This window comes from Stylophora pistillata, chromosome 3 (genome assembly GCF_964205215.1).
Source record: "Stylophora pistillata chromosome 3, jaStyPist1.2, whole genome shotgun sequence".
NCBI classification, from domain to species: Eukaryota; Metazoa; Cnidaria; class Anthozoa; order Scleractinia; family Pocilloporidae; genus Stylophora; species Stylophora pistillata.
The window spans coordinates 32,463,174-32,475,345 of NC_142521.1; the positions used below are offsets into that span (position 1 = coordinate 32,463,174).

A 12,172-nucleotide genomic window follows, 5' to 3' on the forward strand; every position below is an offset into this window, starting at 1 on the left:
CCTCCATGGGTGTAAACATGAACAGCTGGCCATCAGAGCCTACGGGGAAAAAATGAAGGAGTTACACACTAACTTTAAAATAATTAGATGTGGGCTTTTCATTAATGAGGAGTATCCGTGGCTGCATTATCCGTGGCTGCATGCCACACCTGACTTTTTACGCAGTTATGATTGTTGTGGGGAAGGCTGTGGTGAGGTCAAGTGCCCTTTCTGTATTGAAAACTGTGACTTCGATAATTAAGTGAAGAAGAGCTCTTCGTGTCTGGAAAAAGATAGTTCTGAAAATTCAATCTAAAAACCCAACAAAGTACTACTACCACACACAACAGCAGATTTTTACATCAAAGAAACAGTACTGTGATTTTGTTGTTTGTGCTTTTACTGATATTAAGGAGGCAAAGCTAGTTGTGAAGAGAATTGGTCCAGACATTGAGCACTGGAAGGCTGTCTTACCAAAAGTGACTAACTTTTGGAGAACATATGTGTTACCAGAAGTGCACGGTAGGTGGTATACTCGGAAGCACAATACCCCCGAAGTTGACCATCCACCAATTAATGATGTATGCTTTTGCAGAACTGCAACAGATGAAGACACTGTGATCTGCTGCAACCCAGAATGTCCCATTGGAAGTTTTCATCTTTCCTGCTTACAAATTGTCAGTGTGCCTAAGACATGGTATTGTTCGAACAGTGGAACTTTGCCAAAATTCAGGCAAAAAGGAAAATCTGCTCAATCTGCTAGGAAATCAAGTACACCTTCCCTTCCTTGGCCATGGATGTCATTTCCATATTTGAAAGCAAGCCTAATGAAAGTGACAAGCTTGTGGAATGTCACAGTTCTGATTGCAAGTATGGCAAATATTTTCATTTCTCATGTATTGGCTTAAGACGAATGCCAAATAACAGTAAAACAACCTAGATCTGTGGCAGTTGTAAAGGCATAAAACAACAGCATACTGGTTCAAGTAGATTGAGTTCTGCACATGACATCACATTTGTAAAGGTGGCAAAAAACACTAACATTGCAGTTGAAAAACATGAATGCATTGCTGATCTAACTCAAGCAGAATGGGATATCATTACTTCAAACACTGGATGGCCAGACTGTACCATTGTCCAAGAGGCCCATGTTCTTTTGGCAAAAGCAAATCCCCTTATAAGTGGCTTTCAAAGACCAACCCTTGGCCCTATAAGGCAGTTTGATATCATGACCACAGAGTTTGTCCAGCTTGTCCATGTAACTAACAATCACTGGGTTTGTTTTAATTCTATTGGGTGTGTCCCTGGACATGTCAATTTATTGAACAGTTTAGCACATCCTGTTCTTTCTAGGGAATTTAGATTGCTGGCAATGAATTTACTGGGGCCTAATTTCAAAGGAATTTTTCAAATACCAGTGCAGCAACAAAAGAACGGTAGCGATTGTGGTGTATTCGCCATAGCCTTTGCAACATGCCTTGCTTATGGAGGAAATCCATGCACCATAGCTTTTTACATTCCTAAAATGCGTCTACATTTGTTGAGGTGCTTACAGAATGGTTCAATGCAACCATTCCCTACTACTTGAATCTCTTGAATTTTATAATGATAACATTATGTTATCTTTAGGGTTGACCTACAACTACTAGACTCTCCTTCAAATTGCACTGTATTTTGTTGTGAAGCAAAAGGAGAATTTTACATAACATCAAGAGTCACTTAGGGTCTTGACAGCAGAACCCTGTTTTATGATATAACATTGTTAAGCAAGAGGAACAATGCCTGGACATAGGGTAACAAAAGCAGCACATACAGAAATAATTCGATCAATCATGGGCACTGCGTCTTCCTTGGAGCCTGGGGGATTGCATATAAGAAAATAAATTGGAAGAATTGCAGATAGAATAGAGTATTTCCTGCGGAGGAGACCGATCACTCTTTTCACATGTATCCTTACTTTGGCAATATCCTTTGTTCGTTCAACATCTACTGGGTCAAGCTGGTCTTTGCCTCTTGTGAATGCAGGAATAACGAGTTGAGCCTGATGGAACATAAGACTTTCTTGTATGGTAAAACCACGATCTGCTAAAACTAAATCTTCTGGTGGTATATTCTTTAAGATACCACAGTTCTCAGTTAGGAATTTGTCTGATGTTCTTCCACCCCTTGCTTTGGAAACTAAGGAAATACTTCCCTGAGGTGTGATTCCAATCAAAACCTTAACAATATTGTGGTTCTTGTAGGAGGAGAAGGTCTGCGCCCTGGCATAAGGACCTGATGGGCGATTAATAAAAACTTCAAAACGTCAATAATAACTGTTACTTTCTTCCCAAAAGATTCCTGAAAACACTGTGGCATTGTGCGCCACAGGTCTTCTCGATCAGGCCAGGACACTAATGGTGCAAGTCTGACATCCAAAGTAATCATCCAACTAGAAAAAACTCGAGATACTGTAGAGAGGGAAACACCAAATCGAAAGGCCAAGTCTTTCAGTGGCATGTCTAGTTTCAACTTCATCAGTGTGAAGGCAAATTCTTGAAATTTTGTCAAAGTTAGTGTCACGAGATAAATGAGGGGAAACTTGAAGAAAAACAGCGTTTAAAATATCGAAAGAAGGCAGCCCTGTGTAAAAATTAACTTTACCCTCATTATTGGGAAACTCATGTTGTTCAAATGCCTTCTGATCTTTAAGTGGCGTGAATAAATAATCATACTCCTCCCACTGAATGCCAATTTCTTTGCATACAACTTCCAGAGTTTGAACTCCCTTGTCGCTCGACGTTTCCTCGATCCGATCGTCAAAATTAAAGTTCATTTCCGCGATTTGGTGGCCAGATTCGCTAAGTTTTATCCTCTTGGCGGTCCTCTCGGCTTCAAGCTCCTTTCCCCTTTGTTCTTGTGCGGGTTTTCTGATCTTTTCACGATCCCTCGCTCTCTGGCTTCGCTCTGCCGCTTTCTCCAGGTTTTTGGGACCTAATTCTTTCTTAGAGTGCCCTGAACACTGTGTTGGAACCCAGTCGACGTTAAATCTATCCCAGCGTTTGGCAGCCTTACCAGAAACAAAGTGCCTTACACAAACACGGTCACTCTCCAAAATGTCGTCTGTAAGATCGTCTCTACTAATCGCTGAAATCCAGCGTGATCTTCTCTCTCTAGACAAATTTTCCCCTTCTTTACCTTGATTTGTAACTACAGAAGGGACTCTTGCGAAGTAAACTCCTTTATTTCAACCACTTCTGTTAGCACAGCCCGCAATCATGCACAAAACCATCCTGCACACAAACGGCGCTTTGGTTTTGTTTACACTTTTGGTACACCAATATGGCGGCGTAGTAACGGTTGCTATGTTTTTCGTCACGTAAGTGAAACCGATCTGTAGAGCGTTTTCACATGACGTCACATTTTTCGCGGGAAAGTTGAGTCGCCATGTTGGTTCCACATTTTTGAACATGGCGGGATATCCTCTCTCAGATTATGCGAACCCGCTCGATCCCCACGTGAAAAAACGTTATTTAGAGAAGATTTCTTGTGTTGGAATCGAACCTCTCTCGTTATCAGACCAAAAATACGATCCAGAGTGCCTGCCTCTGGTCGAATCGATGGATTTATTGTTGTTTTTGGTGCTTGACACGAGTTATTACAATAAGGACCATTTTAAGGCTTATAGAAGTCTACAGAACATGGTTGTAAACATGAAAGTGTTGCTATTGAAACTTATGAAAAGATCATGAAGGAAAAGCACATCAACTTTCAGGTAACGAAATATGGCACGTTCATCAATAAACAATATCCAAGGTTAGATGCCACACCTGACTTCTTGTGTGGGTGTGATTGCTGTGGGAATGGATGTGGGGAGGTCAAATTCCCCTATTGTTTAAAGCATACAGACTAGGAGCAGTATATTAACAAATACAACTCTTGTTTGAAGTCAGAAAATGGAGATTCAAGTCTGAAAAGGGAGCATGCCTACTTGTACCAAATCCAACAGTAAAATATTCACTGCTGAAAAGCTTTATTGTGACTTTGTTGTTTGTGGTTTTCGTGAGCAAATTGATCTCTTCTGTCAAAAAATTTTGCCTGATGTCAGCCACTGGCACTCTGTTGTTTCTAAACTTAATCACTTCTGGAGATACTGTGTGCCACCAGAAATTTTGGTAAGGTGGTATACTCAACAGTGAAGTTTGTCTCATTCATCCCCTGATCCCAATTCTGCTTGTTTTTGCAGACTGGCAACTAGAGGGCCTGTGGTAACATGCACGTTAACCAAGCATGTCCCATCTCTACTTTCATTTATCTTGTTTGAAAATTACAAAAGTACCTAACAAGTGGTTTTGTCCCCTGTGTCTAAAAACACCAGCAGCCAAAAATGAAAAATCAAAATGCAAACAGACGAGAGATATTTTGGATGAAGCTCTCAAATTAGATTTTATCTGCACATGCAAACAGAAGCCACCGTGTTCAGATAAACTGCTGAAATGCCACAACCCATTTTGTCAAGGTAGAAAGTTTTTTATTTTTCCTGCTTATACTTCAAGCGGATGCTGAACATTGCAATGACAACTTGGGAATGTATGGTGTGTAAATCAGGAGGAAAAACTGAACAAAGGTTGTTAATGACTCTTTCAATACATCTGATGATAGTGTTGTGATAACTGGTGTTTCAAAATGCTTCAAAATTTCTTCAGAAAAGTCAGCATCACTTGCAAAGCTGAATGCTGGGCATTACCATTTGATTTGATCACCCAATGGTTGGCCTGACTGTGATATTATCCATGTAGTACATGTTTGTCTAAGAAACATTAATCCAGATGTGGAGGGCTTTCAGAGACCAACTTTGGGCCCTGTTAGAAACTTCAATCAGGTTATTGGGGAATTTAGTCAGATTCTGCATACTGGTAATGCCCACTGGGATGTGTAAGCTCGGTAGGGTGTGAGGATGGCACTGTCAACTTGTATGACAGTTTGTATCATAAAATTATTCTAAATGAAGTACAAGAGCAGGTACTCAATCTTGTTGGACGTTCGAATTTTACTAACATTCAAGTTGTCCCTGTGCAACAACAGACAAGTAGTAGTGACTGTGGAGTATTTGCTGCCACCTTTGCTACATGCCTTGCTTATGGTATACACCCTGAAACAATGCAATTTGATGTCCCTAAAATGAGAAACCATTTACATCAGTCTTTAAAATCTGGTGTATTGAAAATTTTTCCTAAATTTTAGACTGCTTAAGGTACATCTACAGTTAAAAATTTTTTGGAGAGAAAGAATACCCACTTTATTATAGTGAAAATAAAATGGTTGCCCGATGCAATGGACCTGCATATTTGAATGCCCAAGATGGAGGGTAGGGACCCAGTCTACGTTGAATCGATCCAAATCTTTCGCAGCTTCTCCTGAAACGAAATGCCGCCTGCAGACCCTAGCGCGTTCTTAAATATCATCAGGTAAGTCATCTCTACTAATCGCACAGATCCACACTCTTCTTCGCTCAGAAGTAAGTTCTTCGGTGTACTCTCCTTGACTATAACACGTGGGACACGAAAAAACCTTACTTTTTCGACGTTAGATCACTTCTTCTCTGTTTTGTTCCCACAGCTAATGATAAGGCAAAGGACCGTGATAAAGAAAATATAAATATAACACTATTGTCTTCTCAAAACCGTAAAATGTACTCCAAATGTTTCCTGTCACAATACTCACAGCTGATTCTCATGGAACACCAACATGGCGGATGAAGTCGATTACCATGACGATAAAGAAATTTGGTCACGTGAGTGAAAACGCTCTATCATCATCATCATCATCATTATCAGTCTTCTTCGTGCTCTGTTGCGCATAAGGCCTTGATACTTCTCTTCCATCGGTCCCGGTCTCTTGCAATAATCCACGCATCTTCTAACGACTTCCAACCTGCCTCGCTACTTTTCTTTTCAATCGATCGCCTCCAAGTTCTTTTGGGCCTGCCCACCTTTCTCTTACCGTCTGGTGACCATGTGAGGGTTATTATGCAGTGGTGGTCTTGCGGCATCCTCAATACATGTCCAAGAAACTTCCACCTCCTTCTCCTGACTTCTATGCTTATCTATGCAAAAAAAAAACGCTTTACACAACAGAATAATTTCTGCCTTTTGGCAGCCAGCCGATTGACTAAACGCAGAATCTTCGCTTTTTCGGGAGAGGAAACACGCCAGTTGCAGGACTTCGGTCCTTTGCAACGCCATTAATTCTACTGCTCTTTCTGGTGCCGGCTAAATTTTCTACCCCCATGCTCCTCTTAGAGGAGAAGGTCGTAGGCCGACTATGTTCTTGGCTGACTCCGGATGTCAAAAAAGAGATAGATCTCAGGGATGGTTTGCACAAGAAAGCCCGCCGGACTAATCAAGAAAACAATTGGTCTATTTATAAACGGCAACGTAACAGAGTCTCTGGCATTGTTAAAAAATGTAAGAGCAGATATCATTACGATCTCCTTAAAGACTGCACTGACTCTCCTGATAAATTTTGGGCAGCCATCAAGAAGCTCTATCCCACCAATTCTCTTTCTGATCAAGGTTCAGCGTTTGTGATGATTAAATGGATCAAAGTCAAATGACAAAAGCCTCATTGCAAAGAGCTTTCGTAAAAATTTCAGCTCCGTTGGTAAATATCTGAATAGGAAATCTACTCTGTGACTTTGTTTAGTAGAAACCTGCTGAAGAAAATCTTCCCGGCCATTAATACACGGGAAGTCAGTTTTCTCTTAAAGCTGTGAAAGAATCGAGACTGCTCAAATACGCTGCTACTGTTTCGACTAAACCTTCGACATTTATCACCAATTTATCTCTTGAAACTGGAGTTGTGCCTAGTGAATGGAAAATGGCAAAAGTGATCCCCCTCTACAAATCTGGGTCTGTGTGTCAGATTGACAATTACAGGCCTATTTCACTTCTCCCCACTTTATCAAAGATCTTGGAGAAAATAGCCTACAAGCAGCTGATGGCTCATCTAGAATATCATGGTCTACTTTGTGACTACCAGTTTGGTTTCTATCCGAACCGCTAAACGAAACTAACCGTTACTTACTTCACTGATTTCATCAGCATGGAGGCCGACAGAGGCAAGGCAACAGTAGCCGTTTTTATTGACTCATCGAAGGCATTCAATACCGTCAGTCATTCCGTTCTACTGAGTAAACTGTCCCGTTATGGTGTATATGATATCGAACTACAATGGTTATCTGATTATTTATTTCATCGCAAGCAGAGCGTTCATTATCATGGTGTGCTCTTTAATTTAAACCAAATCCAAATAACATTGGGGTTCCTCATCGGAGTATTCTTGAGCCCCTCCTTTTTCTCATCTTCTTTAATGATGTGCATAGTCCCCTTCGTCACTGTAGGAGTATCATTTATATGCTGATGATACGGTGATTTTTTCATCCTCAAGTGATATCGATGCGATACAAAACAGCCTTTCACAGGACTTAGATAATTTCTCTAACTGGTTTCGTGATAATGAACTTATTTTCATTCTGAAGAAAGGAAAATCTGAAGTGATGTTGTTTGGTACTGGTAAACGGTTGAATCTGTTTCAGGGCTGTCGAGTCAAGCTCTCAGTCAGTGGTTCTCCCATCAACACCCCTACATGTTATAAGTACCTCGGAAAGCCTTAGGCGATTATCAATTGTACATGTAATTTTATTGTATTCTTAACGTTTTTAACTTAACGTATTTTTGCCTTATATGTATTTTATTGTATGTTTTATTTTACATATCTTAATAATTCTTCTTTATAGTTTTAATTCTTAGTCAGCAGGACCCCGTTGACAACAGTACTTTGTACTAAAGAGTTATCCTGGGTAAAAATTCGATTATTATCATTATTATTATTATTATTATTATCATTATCATTATTACCATTATTATTATTATTATTATTATTACGCAGCAGTTTCAAACTTTTGTATGCTATATACCATAAGAATAGTATGACGGGGCGCATGAGCGTAGCCCGTTAACTATAGTGAAATTAAAATCTATATACTGAACAAAAAAAACAAAAAACATCCCTCGAGAAATAAAAAAGATAAGCTATTTCGGATATCCAAATCTAAAATAGTCATTATAAATTCTTTAAAGCCCTATAACTTATTTCGGCTATGAAAGAGTTAATCAGTGACGATCCTTTTCTAAGTTTCTAATAATCCACAGAATTTTTTGAAGGCAAAGAGTTAAATAGTACGCGATGTTTAATTTATGTTGCAACTTTAAATGTGCGAGAGATATTTAGTGTTCCCGAGATCACAGCCTTCTGCATATTTTGATATTATATCGTTTCACTTCATATCCTTGGTACTTCCGCTTTAATTCCCAACGAAGCAGTCCGTATTTCGAGGTTTTTTCGTCATTCTTTTTGGCCCTATTGGTAATCCATGGGCAGCTCATTTCCAGCGTGATGACTCGTCTTAATTCATGGTCGATAATGTAAAGTAAGTAAAATCTAAATATGATGCACGATCCTCGCAGTAGATAGCGCTATTTAAGCAATAGCGAAAATCAGACCTGAAAAAAATCAGGCCTGTACGGGATTCGAACCACTGACCTCTGCGATACTAGTGCAGCGCTCTACCAATTGAGCTAACAAGCCAACTGGGAGCAGGCCGTTAAGTTGATTCGTAATAAACCCAGTTGGCTTGTTAGCTCAATTGGTAGAGCGCTGCACTAGTATCGCAGAGGTCAGTGGTTCGAATCCCGTACAGGCCTGATTTTTTTCAGGTCTGATTTTCGCTATTGCTTAAATAGCGCTATCTACTGCGAGGATCGTACATCATATGTATCCAATACCGCAGTTCAAAATATATGAAGTTCATATATTTCATTGTATCTTAAGTAAAGTCTGTTTACGAGCCTAGTGGCCCATTAGACCGGTACTTAACTCCGGTTTCTGTAGTATGAAGCGACTTGGAGTACTTCTACTCCCCCCTCAATGGGATGCTAGTCCATCGCAGGGTTACCCCCAGCATTGAATTTCTGGTACCCATTTAGACACCTGGGTGAAGAGAGGTACTGTGAGAGTAAAGTGTCTTGCCTAAGAACACAACACAATGTCCCGACCGGGGCTCGAACCCGGACCACTCGATCCGAAGTCGAGCGCACTAACAATGAGGCCACCGCGCCTCCACATGGTCGATAATACGCGCATCTATTTTGTTGGCTCTAACCTCTTGGTGCTCCGCAAGTAAAGGAACGTCCCAGAATGATTGCGCATTGTTCGCCTCGTACATTGGCTTCGGTATCAATGGCGACCACCAAGGGGGGACTGTGTCTACAAGGCCTAGGTCCTGCAGAATTTCAAAGGAAAGTATTTTCAAGGCTGCGTTATGTCGGGTAAGATACTTATTCTGTTCGAGGGCGGTACAGCCAGTCAAGACATGGGCGACACTTTCAGCGGCCTTACCACATAGCCTGCACCTCCACTCACCCGTTGTGTCTGTGCACGTTTTCTGGCAGGCATACAACCTCGTCGGTAATAATTGGTCGTAGAGTTCAAACATCCCCGCCACTGTATGTGTTGGGCACTGTTTCCAACTGCTTAGCTACCAATAACCTCCGCTGAGGTTAAGACTCTGGTCTTCTGTTTTCGCAGAGAATAATTTCCCCTGCCAATTCTGCTCATGCACCGTTTCCCATGTCTTCTTTTCCAAAGCCCTTCTCAGCTCTACCTTCAATTTTTCTGCTGTTATCACCTCTCCACTATCACATTTTATGCAAGCTGGACTTGGGTATTCCAGCAGCAACTGGAGACCCATCTCATCTGCATACCTTGCAGCCTCTTTAACTAACGAACTGTGTCCTAACTCTTCCGCTCTCTCTTCAAACTCACGAACCATCGCCATGGCTGGGTCGCTATTGCTATATAACTTCACTGCCGCCTTCATCTTCGTTACTTTGTACTCTTCCTCGATCGAACGCAGGCCTCTCCCTCCCTTCTCTCTTGGCAGGTATAAAATGGCAGTCGACCCGCTGGGATGTTTTCCACCATTCTCAACAATTATCTTGCAAGCTTCTCTATCCAACTTTTTAAGCTCTGTCACCAGCCATTGTTGTGTCCACATCAGGTAGCCCAATGCTGGTAATGCAAATTGGTTCGTGGCTGTTACACGATTATAATCAGACAAGGGACTTGACCAGATGAAAGACATTCTGCGAAGATACTCCTTGGCTGCGCCTTCCAACGAAATCCTCTCCTCTTGCCTCACCGCCTCCAAAACACCCAAGAACTTGTACTGGTTGCCCTCTTCAAGGTTGGAAATACAAATATTCTCATCAGCCCTTAGCCCCGTGGCATCATGGGTAGGGGTATTTACCCCCCTCCGTGCATGAACGACCGCACACTTTTTGGGGTTCCATTGGAGTCCGACATCCTCCATTGTAGTCTCGGTTGATTCCATAACACGGCTTAGTTTACTCTCCGAAGACGCAAAGACCTTTAGTTCGTCAATATCCAGCAAATCTGTTACCTTTACACGAATTGGCTTAGATAGCTTATAGCCCTCACTGGCACTGATCTTCCACGCAATAGCATTCAAGCAAACCGTGAAGAGTCTGGGACAGAGAGCATCACCCAAGAGTAGACCTTTAAGAAACCTGATTGGCTCAGATCTCTCGTGTCCTAGCTTTGTTGTCGCCACCACCCTTGTGTTCCAGCTCTTGCTTAACTTCTCTACCGTCCTTGACAACCAGATAGGGAATCTATGTAAGATCATCATCTCTTCCAACCAACCATGGTCTACCGAGTCGTACGCCTTTTTGACGTCAATCCACGCCATAATCAAATTACGCTTTCGCCTCTGACAATCTAAGGTCACAACTCTGTCAATCAGTCAATTGTCTATGGTTCCGCTACGGCCTGCGCGTGCACCCCTCTGAGCTCCATCCATTAGATCATGCGTTTCTAGATGTTGATTTGCAGGTCCTAATAAGCACGAAGTGAACCACTTGTACAAAGTATTTAGACAAGTTATCGGCCTCTGGTTATCACTTGTGAATTCTCCAGGTTTCGGAAATAGTGTGGTTTACCTTCAGAGAACCAGGTTGGAAACTCTACATTGGCATTCGCTATAGCCTGAAACGACATGGTCACACCTTCATGAAGCACTTGTGCCTTTTTCCACAAAAAATTGGTCAACCTATCTGGACCCGGGGTGCTCCAGTTCTTTTTTCTTGCTAGTATCCTTGTAGCTTCCATGGTGTTTAGCTTCCAGGCCTTCTCTGACGGGGGAGGAACTCGACTATAAATTGCAGACCTTATATCCTTGAGCCATTGGGCGTTTCTTTTCCCAGTCCCTTGACTTTTCCAGAGCTGCATCCAAAAGCTACTCGCCTCCTCGATATTCTCAAACATCTTTCTATTTTCATTTTTGTCATCCACTGGCGTGTACTTCGGGCACTTGTTTTCTTTATCCTTGTCCAATGACTCTCTCATGTTAGCATAAACCTGGCCCGCGTCCACTTTAAACTGGTAATTTACACGTCTTGCTTCCGCGTGCTTCTGTCTCCGGTAAAATCCTATCTCAAGTTTCCTGAAAAGGGATTTTTGCTTCTCCATATAACGTACTAACTCCGCCACCGAAAGGTGTTTACACTCCTCTTGTAAAATAGCTCTGTTCCGTTTCCCTTTCTTCGCTAACTTCCCATTGATTCTCACACGATCCAACTCAACCTTTGCGATTGAAATCTTTTTCCTGATCCTCCCACCTCAGCTATATAGTCCCTCTTGCTTCTATCATCTTTAACACGTCTTCGTGGACCCTGCTTTTTCCAACCCTTTTGAAAACGAAACGCAGCTACGACCGAATATAGTAGACAATTTGCAGTCCATTGGTAGCTAAATGGATTTTTGGTCGGAGAAATATTGTGCTGCTTCATTGGCTCAGCTATCGCCTTATTTATATTGTCCAGATCGTTCATCGTAGGTTTTTCTTTAATCCTCGTGTCTATTTCCCGGTTGATGAATTCACCCTCTTGCGTGTACACCCGCGCGAGTACAGGAACTGCCCCGTCCACCGACGCACGTGGCTCTTCTTTCAGGCTGTTAACTTTTTCCTCTGGGATTAAAGCTCTGTCAACCATATGCAAATCTACGGACTCGTTTGAATTAGCATCTTGAAAATTCGTCGCGCAATTAAAATTCATTTCTCCAGGAGAATTAG

At 41.8% G+C, this 12,172-nt stretch overlaps 1 pseudogene; it reads right to left on the minus strand.

Moving 5' to 3' along the window:
* Positions 1–429: 429 nt before the first annotated feature.
* On the minus strand, positions 430–3,284 carry LOC148735672 (uncharacterized; annotated as a pseudogene).
* Between the last annotated feature and the right edge of the window lie 8,888 nt (positions 3,285–12,172).